This window comes from Miscanthus floridulus, chromosome 7, assembly GCF_019320115.1.
Source record: "Miscanthus floridulus cultivar M001 chromosome 7, ASM1932011v1, whole genome shotgun sequence".
NCBI classification, from domain to species: Eukaryota; Viridiplantae; Streptophyta; class Magnoliopsida; order Poales; family Poaceae; genus Miscanthus; species Miscanthus floridulus.
In genome coordinates this window covers 11,188,681-11,211,437 of record NC_089586.1, presented here as the reverse complement: position 1 = coordinate 11,211,437, position 22,757 = coordinate 11,188,681, and the positions used below count along the sequence as shown (strand labels likewise).

At 49.7% G+C, this 22,757-nt stretch overlaps 1 non-coding gene across 1 annotated transcript; it reads left to right on the top strand.

Annotated features, from left to right (window-relative positions):
* The first annotated feature begins 3,916 nt into the window (after positions 1-3,916).
* LOC136468226 (small nucleolar RNA Z196/R39/R59 family) lies at positions 3,917-3,998 on the top strand. The gene has a single exon (XR_010761758.1). It is a non-coding gene; the product is annotated as a small nucleolar RNA Z196/R39/R59 family (small nucleolar RNA).
* The last annotated feature ends 18,759 nt before the right edge of the window (positions 3,999-22,757 follow it).

Here is a 22,757-nt window from a genome sequence, read left to right as displayed (position 1 = left end):
GATTAATTCTGCACAAAGGAAAAGAGATTGCATGTGTGAAACAAGATAAATATATACCATACATAAATAAAACTTTCATACTCAACTAGGTTTGACCGTAAGCATGAACATACAAACTGAAACATTTATACTCACAGGAGTAGAATAGTGAGGAGGTGGAGATGGAGGTGGAGCGAATATCGAAGGTGGCGGAGCTACACCCGTAGCGGCGCCAAGACTTTGCATGTACTGAAGAATCTCCGCCATCCTTCGCTGCTCGGCCTCCACCCTCTCCATCTTCGCTTGCATCTACTCCCGTATCCTCCTCTCTTGTTCCAGCTGGGCCTACAATATATTCACCCCAATGTTACAATAATGCAAAGGAAAGATATGAAAAAACCAATGAACAACAAATAAACCAGGAATAACCTCAAGTGCCTCCACCCGGTGGTGTGAAGTGTCTTGCCGAGGTCGTATGGCCGAGTCGATTGCGCCCCAATATTACAAATTTTACTCGCTCCTTTGGCAGCCACGCCAAATGCCCGTTCCAAGAAAGCATCGGTCTTGTCGATCCATTTATTGGTGACCTGACCCTGACTTGCTCGGCCCATGTACATCCACTCACAGTCCTCTATCTTCTAACATATATAGCGACGAGTAATACAAACATCAATTGCATCTACACGATGATCCTACTATCTAATAGGTGAGGATAGGTCCTAATCCCACGCGAGGATACGTAGGTGGGGTTAGTTTCCATGCTCTACTCCTATCCGAGATAGAATTTCGGCAGCACCTCCCTGCTGTTCTCCAAATACACATCCTGTCAGGGAGAGTGTTTATCCGGAGATCAATAGGGAGATGATGCCGAAACTCTATCTCGGATCGGAGCAGACCATGGAAACTAACCCCACCTACGCATCCGCGGGCTGTCCAAAAAACATGGACAATTCGAAATATATACGGCTTTAGATATGGAAATATTTGCATATTTCCAACCGTATCTCTTTCGAACGGGAGACACCTAACTGGGTTACGTGATCTATGACCATGATATGGAAAGAGGGGTTATACCTGGGGTGGCGGTGGAGTCAGGCTAGCGGGGCCATGGTGGGTCAGTGCAGTGGCGAGGCGACGCGGTGCAGGCAGACCTGCAGCGGTGAGGAAAGCGATCGGGGTCGCCGAGGTACTCTGTCTCTGCTCCGACGGGCTCTTCTCTACAAAAAAAGAAACAAAAAACTATCAATACAAAATTTCGGCAACACCTCCCCTGCATGGTCAGGTTTCCAAAACCTAGAAGAAAACTAACGGCACGATGGCCAACATGCACAAGATTATATCCAATCACATATATATATAACAATGTCACAACCACTCCTACGACTACCACCACTGCTACTCTACCACTACTACTACCGCAACTACTAGTAATACTACAACGACGACGACGGTAGGGCATACTTAGTGGGCATCGTATGGCGGTGGTGGTGAAGGGGCCAGGGCGCCGGTGGACAAGGTGACGGCTGGGGAAGCGCCGGGGATGGCGCGGTCGGGGGCAGCGGCGGCGGGGCTAGAGCCTCCATCTTCTTCCTCCTTACTCCTTCCTCCTCTGCCTCCTTCTCTTGCTCCTTCCTCCTCTCCTCCTCTTATCCTCCTCCTCTCTTTCTCCTCCTCCTCCGGCGGCGTGGCGCAGGGGGCGGCGCGGATGGGGGCGGCGGCGGCGGGCTGGCACGGGTGGGGGAGGCAGCGGGGCTGGCGCGGGCTGGGGCAGCGGCGGCGCTGCAATGGGTGCGGGCAGCGGCGGGCGGCGACGGGCGGCGGCGGCGGCGCGAGGGTAGGTGCGGGCCGGGGCTGGCGCAGCGGCGCGGACGGGGGCGGCGGCGGGGCTGGCGCGGCGGCGCGGGCACGGGCCGGGGCGGTGGCGGCGCTAGAGCGGGAGGCGGCGGTGGCGCTGGCGTGGGCGTGCGTGTGTGCGTGCATGCAGTGTGTGGTCCGGCTGGGCCAGGAGGTTAAATGTCTTCTTTGCTGAGTGCCCCGATCTAGCACTCGGCAAAGTTTTTTATTTTTTTTAATTCTTTGCCGAGTGCCACCTGGCCCAGCACTCGGCAAAGAGAGGTTTTTTAATTTTTTGAAAAAAAATCTTTGCCGAGTGTCATAGTTCCTGACACTCGGCAAAGAGACTCCTTTACCGAGTGTCTTATCCTGACACTCGGTAAAGAGGCTCCTTTGCCGAGTGCCATTTTTTGACACTCGGCAAACCATATTTTTTCAGTTTTGACCTCCAAACTTTTTCTGTAGTCCTCAAACAATACCTGGTACTCCATGTTCTTGTGTGGCACATTTCTAAGACTTTTTTCTATATTTCTTTAATTTATTTCATTTAATTTGAATTATACAAGAAAATTCAATTAAAGAAATATAGAAAAAGTCCAAGAAATGTGCCACATTGGAATATGGAGTACCAGGTATTGTCTGAGGACTGCAGAAAAAGTTTAGAGGTCAAAAGTGAAAAAAATATGGTTTGCCGAGTGTCAAAAAATGGCACTCAGCAAAGGAGCCTCTTTGCCGAGTGTCAGGATAAGACACTCGGCAAAGGATTAACGGCGGCTACCGGCCATTAATGGTGGTGGCCCTTTGCCAAGTGTTATTGTTTGACACTCGGCAAAACTGGTCTTTGCCGAGTGTTCGGCACTCGACAAACCAGCTTTTTGTTGAGTGCCATTTGTTTGCCGAGTGCTTTCTATCTGGCACTCGGCAAATAGCCTCTTTACCGAGTGCCCGATAAGAAACACTCAGCAAAGTCTGGGATACTCAGCAAAGAAAGTCATCTCCGGTAGTGACAATACACACACAGAAAAAATCAGCACTCACAGAAAAATGCAATTTACTCTGTCGGTTCTTTAAAAACGCACAGAAAAAATATGTGCAAGCACAGAAAAATCCTAACCCTAACCCGCCGGCCGCCACCCCCAAACACCCTCTCAAGCACGCACTAGACCGCGCCCCCTCCCTCAATCTCTCCTTTCAGCGCCTCGCGACTTAGCGCCGCGCCCATTCCACTGCGACTCAGCGCATGGGCTCGTCCCCTCCTCGAGCAGCGCCGCCACTCCTCCCCTACCCGAGTAGCGCCACCGCTCCTCCCCTCCTCCCTCTCCCTCTTCATCGACGCGGTGGGCGTGGCCCCTCTCCTTCACCCCTAGATCTGGCCAAATCCATGGCGAGCGCACCCCTAGGCGGCTGGATCCAGCGGCACCACCTCCACGTTGGTGGCCGCGTGCATTGTCATCAACTACGGCGATTCTACTCTCCCTCCCTCACCGGTGGCGCGAGGACGAGGCGAGGCTGCATCCGGATCCGTCGCCACCGACGACGACCGAGCAGATCCGCGCCCTCCCCCTTCTTCTCCCCCGCCGGCTCCCCTCCCCTCCACCTTCTTCTTCCCCGGTGGGTGCCCCTCCCCTCCCCCTTCTTCACCTGGCCGGATCTGGCCCTCCCTCTCCCGGATCCGGCCGGTGGCTACGGTGGTGGTGGTGGTGGCCGGTGGTGGGGCGTGGCGGTGGCGGCGGCCCTCCCCTCTCCCTTCTTCTTCCCCGACGGGCGCCCCTCCCCTCCCCCTTCTTCCCCGGTGGGTGCCCCTCGCCTCCCCCTTCTTCACCTGGCCAGATTCGGCCCTCCCTCTCCTGGATCCGGCCAGTGGCTGCGGTGGCGGTGGTGGCCGGTGGCGGGGCGTGGTGGTGGCGACGGCCCTCCCCTCCCCCTTCTTCTCCCCCGCCGACGCCCCTCCCCCTTCTTCCCCAGCGGGTGCCCCTCCCCTCCTCCTTCTTCACCCGGCCAGATCCGGCCCTCCCTCTCCCGAATCCGGCCGGTGGCTGCGGTGGTGGTGGTGGTGGCCGACGGCGGGGCGTGGTGGTGGTTGTTGGTTGTTGTATTTTTAATGTGCAATCTGTGATGCAAATTCCCATTTCGTGAATCACTATGATTATTGCAACAAAAATCACCATCTTTCGGCAGAGATTGCACCGCAAATTTAGTTTTTATTGCATTCAGAGTATGTTTTCTAGTGTAGTTTGTTGTAGTCAATGCCATTTGGTATCTGACTTGCACTACTACACAAACGAATATGCGCAGTGTTGCACTTTTGCACTCCGTGGCGGGCACCTATTTTTGCCCGCTGCGGTAAATCCCACGATTTACTGCGGCGGGCATTTTTTATTTACCGCAGCGGGCACTTTTGCCCGCCACGGCAAATCAATTTACCGTGGCGGGCATCTTAATATGTCCGCCACGGTAAATACCCTATTTACCGTGGCGGACATCGTAAGGTGTCCGCCACGGTAAATCAATTTACCGTGGTGGACAACGTTAAAAGCCCACCACGGAAAAGGCCTAGGCCCAGCAGGCCCAAGCTAGCCCGATATTCGTCTACACATATATATAGGTATACTTAGGCGCAGTCGGCCTCTCTTCCTCCCCACGCGCTCCAGGTCAGGCCGCCCCGACGGCGCCCCTTTCTCTCCCTCCTTCGACCGGCGGTGGAGGCCCTGACGGCGCCCCTTCCTCTCCCTCCTCCGGCCGGCGTGGAGGCCCCGACGCCGACATGGAGGCCCCGGCGGTGGATCCGGCGCAAGGTGTGGAGCCCTCTTTCTTCTCTCTCAGATCAATGGTGGATCTTGTCCCTCTCACACTCGCACCCTTGCAGATCCCCGATGACGGTGACGAGCAGCGGCGACGGGTGCTCCTCCGCGCACGGTGGCGAGCAGCGGCGTGGCCCGTCCGGCGCGAATCCACGACAGGGCGGCGCCAACCCGCCGTGACGGCACAGATCCACGGAGGGGCCCCAACCCACCGCGACGGCACGGATCCACGAAGGGGCGTCGTCTCCCTCCCACCCAATCGACAGTGGCGCAGATCCGGTGGGCGTGGCGCCCACCCCGGCCCTTCCTCTCCCTCCGGCGGTGCGGCGGGTTGGAGCTGCGGCGGATCCAATCGACAGCGGTGGATCGACGGCGGCGGCGGGATCTAGGTTTAGTGCGGCCCGGATCCAAGCCCATGTGGGCTTTTTTTCTTTTTTTTGTTTTTCCTGAACGATTAACCACGGCGGGCAAAGCTGTCCGCCGCGGGAAGCCACGATTTACCGTGGCCTTTCGGCGGCGGCGGACCGGTTTGCCCGCCGCGGGAAACCCAAAATGCCCGACACGGATAAATATTCTGTAGTAGTGTTGTAGTCATTCTTTGTGATTGTGTGTCTCGAAACATGGTAGCCCTTCTAAGAATATTGGGAAATCAAATGCAACTACATTTTTGTTAGAAATGTATGGGAAGTCTAGTAGGTCCACATACAACAACTACATTTTTGTTGTGCAAATGACTTAATGAGCTACCTTTTTGTAGTTCCTTGTGGTTAACTCATGCATCTTTGGCCAATTGTTAGCTGATGCAAACTTTCATAGATCTTAGTATAAAGTATCATTGATCAGAGTACATGAGCATTGGAAGGCATACTCAAATAAGGGAAGAGATACATTGAATAAATATTGCAAAGCACTCTTTTCTGTTTGATCAATTATTAATGAGCAATTTTAGTGTCAACAACTACTTTTATATAACCATCTGTAGAAAAATCCATGTTTACCTTCTAAAGATAAGGAATTGACTCATAAATCAAGCTATCCTTTTTTTCCTTCAAGGTGATATGTCAAGATATACGTTGGTGAACTAATAAGTGTTTCTTCATAGTACTCAGTATTCCTTACAATCTTATTGTTAATCAGTCTAGGACTTCTTATTCTCCAAGTGTAGTTTTCATGCACTGTACTGTCACGAGAATTAATCAGTCTAGGACTTCTGAGTATTCCTGTCTTCCATTCTTCTCTGTTTGCTCTCCACTTACGCGCTTTGTTTCATTGATGCAGCAGTCCAGCATTGATGCCAGCTTTTAGGTTACTTCTGTTGGGATGCCAAATAAGATGTTCTCTCGCTGTCGACTCCCAAGGTATGGCTATGGCATTTAACATTTTCGCCAAATAAGATGTTCTTGATTAGCTGGCATTAGATAAGCAATTTATATATTTAAACTGAAACTTTGATTCTGAGTGACAAGTTTTCATCAGAGGCTTACAAATTATTTGCTATGGACTAGGTTATCTCTACTGACCACATAAGTGGATCTTAGACATTTGGCTCCCTGTCTGTCACCAGTCAAATGTTTGAATTAGAAACTCTAGAAAAAATCTGCGCAATAGATAATAATGCATACCAATGGAATGACCCCACTAATTAGTGCCTTTGTAATATTCTCACAGGTAGAGATGGAGTAGAAGGTGAAGCAGTTTCTTTCTTCTTCCCCGCTGCCTCCCCTAACCTTGAGAGCCTCACGCGAGGATGCGACCATGACGCCTCCTTCCACGGAATCGATCCCAGCGGCGGCGCCCCTCAGCCCCCGACACCACGATGCCCCTGTGGCCTGCGCCCTCATGCTGCCAACGCAGCCCAATGCCCAGTCCGTCGTGCTGTGGTGCCGCCACTAGCTGGAGGTGGTGGGAGCCCTTCTGCTTTGGTGCCTGGTTCCTCCTCTGTATATGACCAGATATCCATATTTGTGAATTCATTGTAGTATTCATGTTGAACATGTAGATGACCAGATATCATATCTGTATATATGATATATGTGCTGATAGATCAGACTGGTTCTATTTTTGACATAAGTGTTGACTCCATTAATGATGAACTACTGATTTGTGTATTATTTGAATGAAACCTTGTTGGTCATGCACAAAAATTACTGTATGAAAAATATATATTTTAATATGCTGTTGTTACTGTTTTAAAATATATTTTTTGTGTGTTTAACTCTTTTTTCCTGTGAGGCTGGCTACATAGAAATATTATTTTTAATCTGGGCAAAATGAATTTTTCTGTGAGTCACCTAGACCGACAGAAAAAAACATGTGTTTTTCTGTGCGTTTATTTCTTTTTTCTGTGTGGATTAACACATAGAAAAATTAGTTTTAATCTGGATGAACACAATTTTTCTATGCGTGTGAGACCCATAGAAAAATTGTTTTTGACGATGAACCCACAGAAAAATTTGATTTTTCTGTCATTATATTTTTGTGTGTATTTTTCTGACGGTACACCGTCAGAAAAAAATTTGTGACGGTATTTGTATTTTCGCACACACAAAAAAGCGAGATTCCAGTAGGCTTCGACTCCCTTGTCCTGCTGGTCTCTTGGATCATTTGGAAAGAACGCAACGACGGCTCAGGTCATCGCCGTAATCCGTGAGGAAGCTGACGCCTGCATTGCCGCCGGGTTCCCGACCTTCTCGTCGCTGCTCACGTAATTTGTTTATCTCTTAGTACATCCCTTTAGCGCCACCGTTCAAGCCGGTGATCTCTGTCTGCGTTCGTTCTGTTGGCTTCCTGCGGCATCTCGCCATCACAGACCACAGGCGTTGTAACTTTTCCCACTTGCCTTAATGAAGCACGTGCAAATGCACGCTTTAAAAAAAATATGGGCAGAGTCGTCCTTACCCCGGCCGCCGCGGCCGCTGCTGCGGCGAGCGACGACGAGGACTTGAAGACGTCGTGGCCGGAGGTGGTGGGATGGGTGACGCTGAACGCGTCATTCAAGATCAACAGCGACCGGCCCGACGTGTCGACTGCCTTCTACAGTGACACCACCCCTCTGCCGCCGGACTACAACTCCAAGCGCGTTATCATCATCTTCAGAGACTACGGGAGCGTCGTCGTCAAGACTCCCGTCGTTGGCTAGCTCAGAACGCCGCATCACAGCGGCAGTTTATTTCGGCACAGTGCAGTCCATCAGGTCAGGACTATGTATGCAAGGAAGATAATAATAAATAAACACGAAATAATGCCACTACTACAGGAATCAATTTGCGCAGCGTGGCCAAAATGGGCTCCGTGGCGGGCACCTCTTTTGCCCGCCACGGTTAACCGGTGGCCGGCCAGCGAGGCTGGCCACCGAGGCGCCCGCTGCGGGAAAAGGGTTTACCGTGGCAGGACACCTTACTTGCCCGCCGCGGTTAAGCCACGATTTACCGTGGCCTCTAGGCCGCGGCGGAAGGCTTTGCCCGCCGCGGGAAACTGAAAACGCCCGCCTCCAGTAAAGTTTGTGTAGTAGTGTGCATTATCGGAAACATCAAATTTACCGAGTGTTTTTTTGTTTGCCGAGTGTATTCCCTCGGACACTCGGCGAACAAGTTCTTTGCCTAGTGCTGCGCTGAAAACACTCGGCAAAGAGGAGGTTTGCCGAGTGTAAAAAAAACACTCGGCAAAGGGGGGTTTGCCGAGTGTTTTCTTTTTTTACACTCGACAAAGAAATAAAATCTTTTTTCTGGGAAAGAAGGAGAAGAAAAAAATGAAAAAAAAACTTTGCTGAGTGCCCTGATCTAAGACACTCGGCAAAGGAATAAAATCTTTTTTCTGGAAAAGAAGGTAAAGAAAAAAAATGAAAAAAAAACTTTGCCGAGTGCCCAGATCTAGGACACTCGGCAAAGGACAAAATCCTATTAAATTCCCCGGCGCGCGCCCCTCCCCTCACCCTTCTTCTTCTCCCGCGGCCGCCCCCTCCCTCCCTCCCCTCCTCCCTCCTCCCTCGCTGGCAAGCCACTCCCCTCCCTCTCCGGCGCCGGCGCCCCCCCTCCCCTCCATCCACCCTCCCTCTCCACCACGCCCCCTCATCCTCCCTCTCCGCCGCGCCCGCCTCCCCTACCTCTCCGGCTTGGCCCCACCCTCCCCACACTAGATCCGGCGCCTCCCCCTCCCGACCCTCCTTCCTCTCCCGGAACCGGTAGCGCCACCCCCCTCCCGGCCCTCCCTCTCCTGGATCCGACGGCCCCCACCCTCCCAGCCCTCCCTCTCCCGGATCCCGCGGCGCCGCCCCCCTCACGGCCCTCCCTCTCCCAGATCCGACGGCGCCGCCCCCCTCCTGGCCCTCCCTCTCCCGGACCCCCCTCCCAGCCCTCCCTCTCCAGGATCTGACGGCGCCGCCCCCCTCCCGGATCCGATGGCGCTACCCCCTCCCGGCCCTCCCTCTCCCGGATCCGACGGCGCTGCCCCCCTCCCGGCCCTCACTCTCCAGATCCGGCAGGGATGGGCGTGGTGGTGGTGGCGAGCGTGGCTGTTGCGGCAGCCTGGGCGTGGTGGCGGCTTGGGCATGGTGGCGCAGCGTGGTGGCGGCATGACGTGAAGGTGGTGCGGCGTGGTGGTGGTGCGACATGGTGGGGCGTGGTGGTGGCGCGGCGAGAGGGAGGAGAAGTCGGCGGCTTGGTTTTTTTTATTTTTTCTGAAAATTTGCTTGCCGAGTGTTTTTTTGTCCCTAAAAACACTCGGCAAAGTTAGTTTGCCGGTAGAATTTTTGTCGTGTGCCATTTGTCGAGTGCCACTCGGCAAAGGGTTTGCCGAGTGTTTTAGTGGCTTTGCCATGTGCCCTAGGCACAGGACAAAGTTCCCGTTCCCCGTAGTGATGCATGGGCGGCGGTTTATACGGTCCATTTATATTATTTACAGTGCACTCCTATCCCTATTTATATACTCAATGTTCCTATTTCAGCTTAAAAGGGCTCCTTTGGAATGCATTAATTTCACAGGAGTTACATAGAAATTTTATAAGAATTAGTTCATTTTACACAAGAAAAACAGATACCAGAAAATTTTACTCCATTACAAATGGAACCTTGTAATTTCCTACGGAAAGGACTTGTTCCACGCCCTAAAATCGGAGCTAAGCCTGTATAACCACCCAAACCGCCCAATACCCACCGCGTGACCTGCCTGCCTCCTCGATGATGTTTGGTCCGCTAGTGCAATAAGTTCTGTCGTCTCACTATCTGCTTCTGGTTGCTCACTCATGACAGACCAAGTACCCATAACATTTTGAGGAGGAAACACATGCATGCATCTCCCTTCTTACAATTGTGTGCTTTGTTCTTCAAATTCTGAGGAAACTGTACAACATACCCCCACCCCCTTCTTAAGAAATGTTGATTTCTCTATACCCTAAGTACAGGTTGCCGGTTGGGAAAACCGTCCCAGAAATTCTAGTCAATCCTACAAAGTATTTCTACAGTACTTCTTTTTTATAAAAAAAAATAAAACTTTATCTTTGGAAAACAGTGAAAAACACATTCTGCTATGAGATTTATTTGAGCTCTGGGTTGTTTCTCTTTGCGTAAACTAGCAGATACTATATATATTCCATTATTGGTAACAGAATTTGGGACCAGAGGCGGCTTTTATGAAATAAAAAATACATGTTTTTATGTGAAATGATGGCGCTGATTTTATAGCGAGGCCAGCGATGATGCTCATCTTCAACCTACAAGTTGAATTGTGGGATCCTAGCTAATTCCAATAATTCTCCAGACAATGTACTTGTCTCAGTTTTGATGAGAACCAAACTGTACCTTGCAGCATTTTATTTGGGATCAGAGCCGGCCTTAGAGACTGTTTGGTACGGCTCCTGGACCAGCTCCGGGAGCAGTTTCGCTGCTTCGTCAGCCAAACGAGAGAAAACGGCTCCGCTCCGCGTCGGGAGCCACGGTAAACCCGCTGAGAGGAGAGGAGAGAGAGAACCGGAGCCAGAAAAACTAGCTTCAACCGGCTCCGCAAGGTGCCGTGGGTCCAGCGCAGGGCAATGGGCAGATTTGCCCCCACCGAGCCGTGCGGGCGCGGGGTCGCCGGCGCCGCCCGGTCTCCAGGCCGCCGCCACCGCGAGGGCGCGAGTCCGCCGGTGCTACGTGCGCGAGCCGCAAGGCCGATGGGGGTGGGCGGCCCCGTCGGACGCGGAGCTGCCGGACTACCGGGCGTGCTGAGCGCCGGGCGAGCACAGGTGCAAGCGACGGAGTGGCTGGGGGGCGGGGCGGAGTCACCCGGTGGCCGACGAACGCGGGGCTTGGCGGCGGGGCGCTGCGTACTGCGTTGAACGGACGCGGTGATGTGAAGAGGATAACAGAGAACAGAAAAGGAAGAAAATAAAGAAAGAAAGAAAGAAAAAAAGGAAAAAAAAGAAGGGCGGTTGAGATGGGGGCGATAAGGCCAAGGCGTGCAGTCTGGGGCAGATAAGAAGCGAGGAGAGAATAAGGGAAGAAACAATAAGGAAAAAAGAAAAAAAAAGAAAGAGAAAAGAAAAGAAAAAAGGTATTATGGACATTTCAACCTTTTAGACTACCTGGAGACATGGTTTTCAATATCGGCCAAAATCTCTTGATATTTCTGATATATCCTCTTTATCCGTGGGTGCCGATAAGGAAATATCTATCTTTTTCGTACAAATTTTGTATAAATTTATTTAAACTTATACCGAGAAACGTTTATCAAACGGTTAAAAAAAAAGAACTGATTTAGCTCCTCAGGTGAATCTGCTCTACGGATAAATTCACGGCTGAAACTGTTTTGACCGTAGCCGGAGCTCTGCCTAACGGGCCGTTAGCCTGTCACTGGAAACAATGCATGGGTCTCTCTGAAAAGAAAGACACGCGGATGAGTATAGTTGTACGTGCTGACTAATTCCGGCCGGCTTTTGTCTATATCCAGAAGTTATACATATTCGTTTGCTAGCTATGTACCACCTGGAAAACATCGTCATCAAGCAAGGCAGGAGCCAATGGAAAACAAGCTAAGGTGCGTACACGTGGAGACGTGGAGTGCATGCCTGCATGCGACCAAACGCGGGCGATGCATGCGACGAAGCTCATCGAAGTTCCCAATGCAACCAATGCGCAATGCCGTGGAGACGTGATAGATGTGGCTTCGTGTTAACCCCAGCGACGGCGATTAACGCGATGTAGCTGCTGGTTAATCCCATGCATGTATGGACAAGATCGAGGCATGCATGCAGATTATTGCAGGGCCTTGGCCGCATGGCCTGTATATACAGCAAAAGCAAGCATCTGGAGCTCGCTACAAGCGCAGACACAGCAGCTACCTGAAGAGAGACTGAGAGAGACACATGGAGGCGCAGGGGCAGGGGTCCGACGACGACCTGAAGACGTCATGGCCGGAGCTGGTGGGATCGCCGGGGCACTACGCGCATGACATGATCCACAAGGACAGGCCGGACGTGCAGATCCCGGTGCTGGTGGTCGGCACGCAGGTGCCGCCGGACTACGACGACAAGCGCGTCCGCCTCTTCGTCTACCAAGACTACAATCTGAAGGTGGCCCTCACCCCCGTCGTCGGCTAGGGCTCTAGATGGCTCCATCCATGTATCGTCTGAAGGCTATCTATACTACTTATGGACAATAATTCTAGCTACCTGCTGGTACAGTGGTGTATCTAGACAGAGCTTGCATGCGCGCGTGTTCCTGAGCAGTGTGCATATAAATGGATTTGCATCAGATAGCACATAGCAGGGGTTTGCATTATTGGCTGTATATCTCCCACGCGGGTATAGAGGTCGGATTTTATATGCTTTAGTAGGTAGCGTGTCCGTGCGTTGCTACGGGATAGCTAACATTTTATACTAAAAATACACGGATCACACGATAAGATAATAATACTGTAAAATTAAATACCAACATTAAAGTGAAATTTAATCCATAAAGCATCCAGTCCACGAATCCGTGTAGGAGGACTCATTTATGCGTTCAAATCTAAATCTCATTCAATTCATGGTAGTAGCAGAAAGAGTAAAACAAAACAGAATATCAGGCATGGACAATGTAGGTAGGCATTGATAATTCTATACTGGGTCTATATGCAGAACATAATTATTTAGCTTCACATCCATGAGGACCAACTAATACCGTGAAAACTGAGAACACATGGGAAAAAAGCGAAGCTGACACAGATGCCCTGAACTTCTTGTAAGATGGAATGGAAAGGTCACCTGACCCTATGATTGAAACAAGGGCAGGCCTAATATTTTTCTTTCTGATTGCTGTGCAAACTAATCTACCAGAAATGAATGCCTTTTAGGCCTCTCTACAGCAACTCTAAATTAATTAATGTCCATGCTCAACAAAGATGCTTGAACAATCTGATAGGAATGACATACCAAATGAATATCTAGCATATTGCTTTAGGGAAATTGTATCTATGCTCAGTCATCTCCAACTGGTATAAAGGGTCACGATATAGTAGTTGTGGCAAAGACAGGTTGTTCATCTAAAACATTGGCCTATCTTCTCCCAGGGTTTATTCTTGTGGAGCGCATAAAGCATAATTCAAGTGAAGGTCCAACAGTATTAGTTTTGTGTCCGGCCAGAGAATTGGCAACATAAATTCAAGATGAAGCAATCAAGTTTGGCAAATCTTGAAGAATATCTTCTACTGCGTGTTGCTCTGTATTTTCTGATATAGGAAACATGCCCGCTCATATACATGAAGAACATTAGAATTGCATACACAACTATTGAAAGGGAATAAAAAATTAAATAAAACCCAGATCACCTTGGTACAATAGTGGTTACAAAAGAGAAACATGGAAATCACCGGATCGCATCTAAAAGAAAAAGAAGGGTGCATTAATATAGTTCAATTTCAAGGATAGATTACTCCAAAGATTTTACAAATAAAATTAAGACTTTTTCTAGACAATAGAAGCATGACAGTAATCGAAAACTACAGAGAATCCCCAACTAAAATTAGTTGCAAGCTGGTAGCATGGACAAGGTATCCCTTTCATTAACTCTACGATATTAGCAAGGCAAAACTGATATCCAAAGCAAGTTAGTTGATCGAAGCTGCAGCACAAAATTTAGGACAAAATAAACATCCTCATAATTTCCAACATTTGAGTGGTCTGCAACTTGGCTAAATTGGATTGAACAAACATTGAGCGTGCTTGTTATCTCTTTGCTTGCGACAAGAAAGAAGGACAAAGGGGCAGTAGAACCAAACCTCAAAGAAACTCATTGTGGTGGCCTGACCCTCGTTCCAATAGTCATCTCCATCAACAAATCGCTTGTCCCCGGCATCGGCGAGGGAAGGGGAGAGGAACAAAGGAGACAACACACCCTCACCTAGGGCTGGTCGCGACTGAGGCCTCTCGCACCAGGACGGCCGCATCTGTGCCGCCGCACTAGGGCTTGCTCGTGTCGGGAGGGGCGGAGCAGCAGCGATGGCACTGGGGCCACGCCATCGGGGCGGCCAGCGTCACATGCGTTGGGACAGCCGCGCTGCTGGGGCCGGTCGTCATCCGTGTCGCTGCGCGAGGGCTTGGTCATGTCGGGAGGGGCGGAGCAGCAGCTGTGGCACTAGGGTCTCCTCTCCAGGTTGTCGGCATCGCATGCGCCTAGGGCGACCGTGCTGATAGGGCTGGTCGCCGACCGATGTGGCCTGGTACGGATGGAGCAAGAGGAGTCGCCGTTGGGGGAGAAAGAAGCCGTGGAGACGAGGAGGCAACATGAGAAGTGGAAGAGAGGAGGAAGATATTTTTGTGTCGAGCCCATGAGAGGTGGAAGAAGGTGGCTGCTATATATACATGCGGGCATTTGTTGGGGTGGCTGGTGATTCAGCCGCCTCTACAAATGGACACAGCAGGGGCGGCTATACATACCAGCCGCCCCTACGAATCGACGCATTTGTAGGGGCGGCTCATATTACCAGTCACCCCTACTGTGCTATTTATAGGGGCGGCTGCTGTACCGGAGCCCGAGCACGCCACTGTAGGGGCTGCTCCAATGCCAGCCGCCCCTAAAAAAAAGCCCCGTTGCTACAAACTGTTTTTCACGTAGTGTATTTTCTAGAAAATGAACAGTTGATCTCACTTGTTTATTTTAAAGATAATGTTACGTTTATTATCAGGTAGCGAGCTAGTAATCACAAGGCATGAGAATAGATGAATCGCCTTTGCTATTGTTGAGATGGAGTCGTCGACGTACTTATATCAGGTCCAGACTCTGGAGCTGGCACAAAATTATTTAGTATCTGCACTTGTACAATAGACTTAATTCTACAAATAAACAAAGAGCATGAGAAGCGATGAATCACATTTGCTATGGCTGAGATGGAATCGATGACGTACTTGTATCAGCTCCAAACACTGGAGGTGGCAGAAAATTATTTAGTATTACCAGTAAACAAAGCTCATTCTGAATAAACATAGATATATTAATCACGACAATAGTTGCAGAATGGATCATTCTTACAAGTTTAACTAAACCAAAATAAATTATCTTGATAACTTGTTGCAATTTATTACTGAACCAAAGGATAACACAGACTACTTATGGTATACAAAGGATTGTAAAACACTGATTCAGGATTGAAAAACACTGATTCAACACTGGAGAACTCGGTTAGCTCCGCATAGGAACTTGTTGAAGCACAAGCTTGCTGCTTAATTTAATGGTTTGCTCGGCACAGGAATTCCTTGCTTTAATCTTTATCTCTGCTTGCTCTTTGCTTTTATGCTTAGCTCGGCACAAGAATTTGTTGCTTTAGTTGTTAGCTCTGCATCAAGAATTTGTAAATCATTGAACCAAGCATGCAGTCCTGAATAACCTTAATTCAAGTCTCTTGTGAAATTTTACTTAAACTTGGATGCCACTTGACCTAATCTATAAAATATGTTGTGTTGAACGAACAACAAAAGATCAAAAGATTGAACAATCTATCATTTCAGTGTATAGAATATAATCAATATAAAATAAGTAACTTAATTTTGCAGAGGCATTTTATGAAATAGAAGTAAATGTCCATGAGTTGCAACGGGAGCGTGTGTCTGTTATCTAAAAGATATACTATCATGATGTTGGTAACATCAATATCAATATTATATAAGTCTTCATGGAATATATTGTACAGTTAAGAATATAATCTCTCAATAGTTCTACGAGGCGAACTTGTTGCTCTATGTGTACTATTGGTTGGCTAATTCTACTTAGTATTCCATAGTGTGCTGATTGGATGACTAAAACCATAATGAAAATTAGATATTAATAAAGTCTACTATTATATAAAAGGAGTTTTCAGAGTTTCGATGACTTCATATGCTACTGCTCAATTTTCTACTATATATCAGACCACAACGTGATATTGATTTACCATCTGCTGACAAAGATTCTAACTACTACTGCTCAATTTTCTACTACTATCTGATGGTGAAAAATAGCGTAGGTGTCCAACGCAAGGTGATGCAAGCAAGTATATTATAGATTGATGACCAACATATAGTGGTAGACGGAAACATGCATGCAAGACTGAAAGGAGTAACTTCAAATAACAAAACTGCAAAATTGAATTTGTCAGATAGGAGCAGTGGTAGAGGAAGACCTGAAAATGAAGTTACTCTGAGATGCAAGCAACTTACCAGGTTTACGAATTCGTGAATGACTACAAGACCAAAATTGTTTGCTACTTCACTATCTGTCCAGTTTGTCTCGATGAATCCAAATTATGAAACAAAGAATGCACCACTGAAAAATCACTCAACAGTATGGTGACGATGTACATTACATCTGCACCACTGAAACCCATACTGATAGAGCACCCGACACAAACTAAGCATGCCAATGCAGCAAGCAAACGGATTTGGTTGCATCACGAGTCACGGCCGTGGGGCACCGCTGCGAGTACACCTACGCTAACCAGAAGCACGGCGCCCTGTACCTGTTGGTGACCTCGATGCGCTTGTGCTTGCCTGTGAGGCTGTACGCCCACACCCGCGCCATGGCATAGTACACGGTGTTGGGCCTCAGCGCCGGGACACAACCTGGTGGATGCGGCCACGGCGCCCGCCGCGTCCAGGAGCATGGCGGCGTCGCTGATGTCTTCCGCGGCCTCCCACATCTCCCCACAATCGTCGAGCACGCGCACCACGAACCCTTCTCCTCCCGAGGCAGCTGGGTGGACCAGCTCCAACTGCATCAGCTCCCCGGTAGGAATTGAAGCGAACATACGACAGCATCACACGCTGCACTCTGCAGGCAGCTTTCCACACGATGTCAGAGCTGTAGTGAGCTACCATCCCCAGATTCATGTGCTCGCCATCAACCAAATCATCATCAACTCTCGAGAACCCTATCAAGATCAAAACACAAAAAAAAGAGAACATGCTACGGTGCTAGCAACAATAAGAATCTCTATCTCTATTAATTAATCATGTACCGCAACCAGCAATCCTCACGATTGGCCCTCGCCGTGATGGCTACCTACTCCACTCCCGGGTGAGGAAGCCGGTAGCGAAGGCCAGCTCCTTGATGGAGTTGGGGGTCCTTGGGCCTATCCAGGAAGTAGACGTGCCACTCGCCGGGCATCTCCTACTGCTCGATCTCCCCGTCCCACATGCTGCCGTTGAGCGACGCTGCGTACACCAGGCCGCGCGGCCGGAAGTCGTCCAGGCCCAACGATGTGACCGCCATGTGCGAGCACGCCCACTTCCGCCATTGCAACGCCGGCATCGATAGCGGGTCCCCCCACTGGTCATCGATGCCATACCGCCCATCGCAGATGAAAGACCATGTCGCCTCATATTGGTGCTGCCTCGCCGGGTCCGTCATCTCCCCAGCCACCGGAAGCTTCCCCCAGAAGTAAGGGTCCAGGAGCAGGACCCCGTGCTGGCTGCGCCGCCGTCCAGCCGCCGCCCACCCTCCTCCGTGCCCCCTGCACGCATGGCCATGTAGTGCGCGATGTTGGCGCCGGCACTGTCCACGGCATCGAAGAGCTAGGACAGGTTGGCACGGTCCCGCAGCCACGGCTCCAGCCCGGACGCGGCGTTCTGGGCCACAAAGTTGAGCGTCTGCCACGAGTCATCGTACGCCGTTGGCAGCCGGTGCTCCGGCGCTAGGCGGTACTCCACGGACACCGCCACCACGCACGCCTTCATTGTCACCCCATTCAGGTATCGTGGTACAGCGCCGTGAACGCCGACTCGATCACGAACACGCCTGCCGTGGTAGAACACCAGCACCGGGTGCCTGCCCGATGAGCGAGGATGAGGGAGGCCGCGCGATGGCGATGACTGCCGCTCAAGATCGATGAGTCACAGGATGATGGAGGCCGCGAGGTTTCCTTCCCGAGATGGCGAGGCGTTTGCGCAAGGTTTCCTTGCGTGTGCGTGTGCGAGCGATCGCGGCGGTATCGGTATCACACGGGGAGAGGCAGGCCCAAAACAAATGTCGCACCAAAAAGTGTCCACGCTTTGTTCTTTTTAGTTGTATATAGGAGATAAGATTTTCTTTCCTCACGGAATGTATTCATGTCACGTAATCTGAAGCCAACATGGAAAATGTCATTATCTTGATGATGTTGTCATTAACCACATGCTACCACAGGTAGGTTCTGCTAGTCACTTGCTATACGTACATGTGTGTAACACATGGGAGCGTGCCCCGGCCTGCTTATTGCACACGTATATATAGAAATACTCAAACGGCACACTTATAATAATACACCAAATATGACAGGCAAGTTAGTTCTAGTAATACATTTGAGTATTATTAGGGTCAATTTGGAAGGCAACCACAGTTAGGCCGCGTGCCGAACACAACATCCGCCAGACTAATGGCGAGCCAAAGCACGAAAACAATCTGTGGCCTAGTTCAGGCAAAAAAAAGAAAAAAAAAACGAACTGATGGCCTAAATTAAAAAGTGAATAACATCAATAGTCTGGTTTTTTATCGCCTAAATTGATTTTGCACCAAACCTTAATCTTGGCTCCATACAAATCTGAAGTGCATCACTTGTACTACAATTTCCATGTTATAACTCTATAAAATGTTTGGTTTGTTACATTAGCTATCACCAATAACATCGAAAATTACAACTGGCGAAAGGGAACGGCTGAGCCCCTTTGTTTACTTACTTAAAAAATTAAAATGGTCTATTTTTTATCCTTGTTTTGTGTGACTATTAGTTTGGGCAAGGTTATCGCGCGACCCCGTCGTCCTCGTGCCCGGCCTCTGCCCCCCGCGCCCTTTCTCCCTCCCCGTGCCTGTCCTCCTCTGCTCCCTCCCTCGCCGTCGTCCTCGACCCCGCCCTCCTCCTCGTCCTTGCCCCCGCCGCCAGCCATAGCCCCGCCGCGGGCGCTAGGGTTCGCCGGAGCTCCAGCGAAACCTAGCGCCCGTGGCAGCCACCTTCTTCCCCTCCCTCCTCTCGCCAGAGCTCCGCCATGGTCATGGTCACTGGTGACGCCGAGCTCCAAGCTCCAGCCATGGCATCCCTACCCCAACCTAGCCAGGCCGCCTCTACCACCACCAGGGCCCCTAAACCGTCTGGCCTCCTTCCCCACTGCCTGGCCGGCCTGCCTCCCCCCGTCCGTCCCTTCTATAGCGCTCCAAAATTGTTGAAGAAAGAGGGGCGCCAGTCGCCGAAACCCTAGCCGCCGGCTGGAGTTGGGGAAGAAGACCTGGGCACGGTTAGGCACGTGGTCGTGTGGAAGAGGGGGGAGGAGGCCTACCTCGCCGGCACCGCCGCCGCTGGAGACGAGGAAGGGAGGAGCTCGCCCACGGGCACTAGGAGGCGAGCGCGAGGTGGAAGACGGGTCGCGCGTGACCCGTTGCTTAATAGAGTTTGTGTTTTAGTTTGTCAACCAAAAAAATAGGGTGATGTTATTCTACTTACTGTACTGGCCCTTTGGGAACATATATTATGGCAAGAAGCAATATAAATTGCATGCACGCGGCGCTCGTTGCTGCTGCTTCTTGATTCCGTCAGTAAACAAGGAACTGGATCGTAGTATAACCGGTGCTGTTTGGTTGGTTTATTTTGTAGCGTGATCCAATCACAGCGCAACTCGTTTGCATTAGTTATTGTTTGTTTCGCGTATGGTGTAATCGGATTCCAGGGGAAATAGATACGGCCGTTTAGCACGTCGATTACACCCAATCCTCGGCGGTAACCGCTTACGCTAGCATCTACGTCAAAACAAACACTAGTAGAGAACAGACCTTTGATCCTCGGCCAAAATGGGCTCTAGTCCCGGAATTTTTTGCCCCCGGGACTAGAAATACCTTTAGTCCCGGTTGGAGGCTCCAACCGGGACTAAAGGTCCCTGCCCAACGGCTACTGCGCCAGACAGAGGTGGCAGGGACCTTTAGTCCCGGTTGGATCCACCAACCGAGACTAAAGGTATACTTTTACTCCCGGTTGGTGGCTCCAACCGGGAGTAAAGGTCTACTCCCGGGCCGTGGCTGCGCCCGGGGTTGGAAAGTTACCTTTAGTCCCGGTTGGATCCACCAACCGGGACTAAATGTTCTCCCTTTATAAATCGGCCGTCTCCTCCTTCCTCCCCGAGCCCGAGCTCAGCACATTTTGAAGCTCACTGCAGTAGTGTTCTTGCTTCCTCCCTCCCTCCATTGTTCCTCCATCCATTCTTCGATTCCTCCGTCGATTTCTTCGATTCCTCCGTCGATTCTTCAGTTGTAAAGGTTACCAATCTCATACTCTCATTTTTCACCATTTTCTTATGCCATTTTGTTCACTATATATATTTATGGTTCTTTATTGTGGTTTTTTTCATTTGTAAGCAATTTGAGCTCAAAATCACTTGGGGCTGCCGGACCTCCGGGTTCTTGGCTTCGCCCTGCGCCTACGCTGGGAATGGTTACGCCGGACGCAGCCGGACAGCGCCTGGGCGTGCTTGCCTTCCAGGACGGAGAGAAAGGTCGACCACATGATCCGGGCCTCGGTCACTGTCTTGGTGGGCGACGGAGCCTCCGCGCGCTTCTGGACGGATTCATGGCTCCCGGATGGAGCCATCTGTAACTTTGCACCAAACCTATTCCTGGCGGTTGGGTGCCACCAGCGTAAGCGTACCGTCATGGAAGCACTTACAAATCACCAATGGGCGTGGGATATCACCGGTGCTCCGACAGCCGTTGTTCTCTGAGAGTACGTCCGTGTCTGGGACCTAGTCGAGCCATTCCAGCTATCGCCGCACGCCGCCGACCGCTACATCTAGAAGTGGACGCCGAACGGGAATTACTCCGTCTCCTCCACGTACATAGCCTTCTTCTATGGAATGACCTCGTTGATTGGAGCCAAGCTCGTCTGGAGGTCCTCCGTGCCGCCAAAGGGGTGAAGCTCTTTTGGTTTGCTCTCCACGGTCGCTTATGGACTGCCGAACGCTGGAAACGTCATAGACTTCAAGCGGACGCTAACTGCGCGCTTTGTGACCAAGATGACGAGACCACCGATCATCTTCTGGCCTCTTCACTACAGCAGCCAGTGGCTTCCCCGAGTGCCAGCTGCACTCGGGGAAGGCCGAGTTGTACTCGGGGAAGCCTTCTCCGAGTGCAACACTCAGGGAAGACCCTCCGGCTAATCCTCGTCCGGCAAAGACATCTTTCTTGAGTGCCGAAAATCATGCACTCGGGGAAGGCTTTGCCGAGTGCCGTGCTGGCACTCGGGGAAGATTTCACGCCGTTGGCCGATGGCCGACGCCGTTTTCTTTTTCTTTTTTTTTTATTTTCTCCTCGAGTGCAACACTCGGGGAAGATTTTTGAATTTTTTTAAATACTCTTTGCCGAGTGCCGCAGCTCAGACACTCGGCAAAGAAATTTTGTTTTTTAAAAAAAAAACCCTCTTCCCCGAGTGCCTGGGCTGTGGCACTCGGCAAAGAAATTTGTTTTTTTTTAAAAACCCTCTTCCCCGATAGCCGCAGCACAGACACTCGGGGAAGCCTGTTTTCTTATTTTTTTTAAAAAAAGATGTCTATTATGGCATATTATTGATTGTAGTAACAGTACATGCTCTGCTGGTCACAACAATGGGTATTATTGCACTGAAGTGCTATAATACCAAAATGAACACAATATACAATACAAAATCGTTTCTTAGTACAGCCACAATTTTTGGATCTAAGATAACTTGAAAAAGATTACAATAGCAGAAGAGCAAGTACCCAAAGTATAAAATTACTCAATGGGCCAATTATGATAAATTCACACTATGCATTGCATAACATGTTCACGTTGCCAGACTTAGGAAATTTAGTGCAATTTTGAAAGAAAATGGTCACAGGTACATATACAAATCATTGAAAATGGTCACTAGTACATACATCTATGTAGCCCTATGTGCAGCAGGTACCAAGAGATAGCATAAAGGATTTTCCTAATACATGAAAATTCAGAAATATATAAGAAAAATACAATTGTCTCCAAGCAGGCCAAGTGCTTAATTTTCTAAAGCATTAGTTTGGCCTCAAATCTTCACTGAGTGAAGCCACGCCAATACTCAACCATGTCCAGTTCCCAACTAGCAAGCCAGAACTTGATGTTCTTTCCTTTTTTTTAAAAAATACTACTTTACAAGTTAGAGCAGCCCACACTGTATGTGTGACAGCAGTTACATGTTCATATACAAAAACTTGTTCCAATGCATAGTAATTTATTTAATCCAAACAAGTCCTATTCTGGAAAAACCACGTAAAAAACTGATTAACTTCTTGAGATCATACTACACTTCATGTTAGTTAACTGACATTCCATGTTATCTGAATGATGCTATATGTGAAACAAGCATACACATATAATTTATACTATGTTAACTGTATCTATCACATATCAAAATGGGTCTAACATTTTGCAGGACAAGCTTTGCATAAAGTGGGAAAACTTCACAGGCAAAAGATAAAGGCAAGCCGTATAAGAAGATAAATAGATTGCAGTACATACTCCAGAAAGTTAGAATTAAAATTAACCTGTCATTTTTATTGAAACCAAATCGATCAACACTGCACTGGCTCTCTACTACCTTGTGTACAATGATACTGCAAAGTGGGGTTCAGAGGACCAGAAGAAGTGGAATCTTGAAGAGATAGGTACACGCCTTCTGTTTGTGTGCAAGAGAAACATACCTATTGAAGTG